This window comes from Mastomys coucha, unplaced genomic scaffold (assembly GCF_008632895.1).
Source record: "Mastomys coucha isolate ucsf_1 unplaced genomic scaffold, UCSF_Mcou_1 pScaffold20, whole genome shotgun sequence".
In the NCBI taxonomy this organism is placed as follows: domain Eukaryota; kingdom Metazoa; phylum Chordata; class Mammalia; order Rodentia; family Muridae; genus Mastomys; species Mastomys coucha.
In genome coordinates, this window is record NW_022196903.1 from 62,853,467 (window position 1) to 62,854,115 (window position 649).

Genomic DNA, 649 nt, shown 5'->3' on the forward strand with positions numbered 1-649 from the left:
ACTCTAGAATTTGTAGGTCAGATCTTATCAAATATTTATGGTAGAGAACTGACCATATGCAGCCAGGAAATTTAGATAATTGTTTATTTGCTTGTTTTCTTATTCTAGTTTTGTTTTTAATCATTAGAATCAGAAAAGGTACTTGAAATATTTATTTTTCTGTGTTGTATTTTATTTATAAAGCAGATTTTCTGTTTTGCTTTACTCTCAATATACAAAGTCTACCTGTTTCAACTTCTCAATTACCTGGGAATAAAAACACAATCTTTGGGTTATAAGAGAGTGGAAGAAATCTAATACCATGAAGCAGCCACAGAATGCCATGTATGGATATATGTAACTAAAATCAGAGCTAGAATTGTATCTCACATGACTCCTCTTTACTGTATTGGAACATTTGTCTCACTATAGATCTTGAAACATTCTCTTTATTGTCTAGAGATAAAGGTCAGGCAGAATATATCTGACTTTAGGACCCAACAGTAGAAGGGAATGTGACCAAATAATCCTGAATAGGAGAAATTATATTTAAAGATGACAGCATAGGAGTCATGAGTTTTGTCCTTCATTACAAATAATGCTGCATGCCGGGCGGTGGTGGTGCACGCCTTTAATCCTAGCACTTGGGAGGCAGAGGCAGGCGGATTTC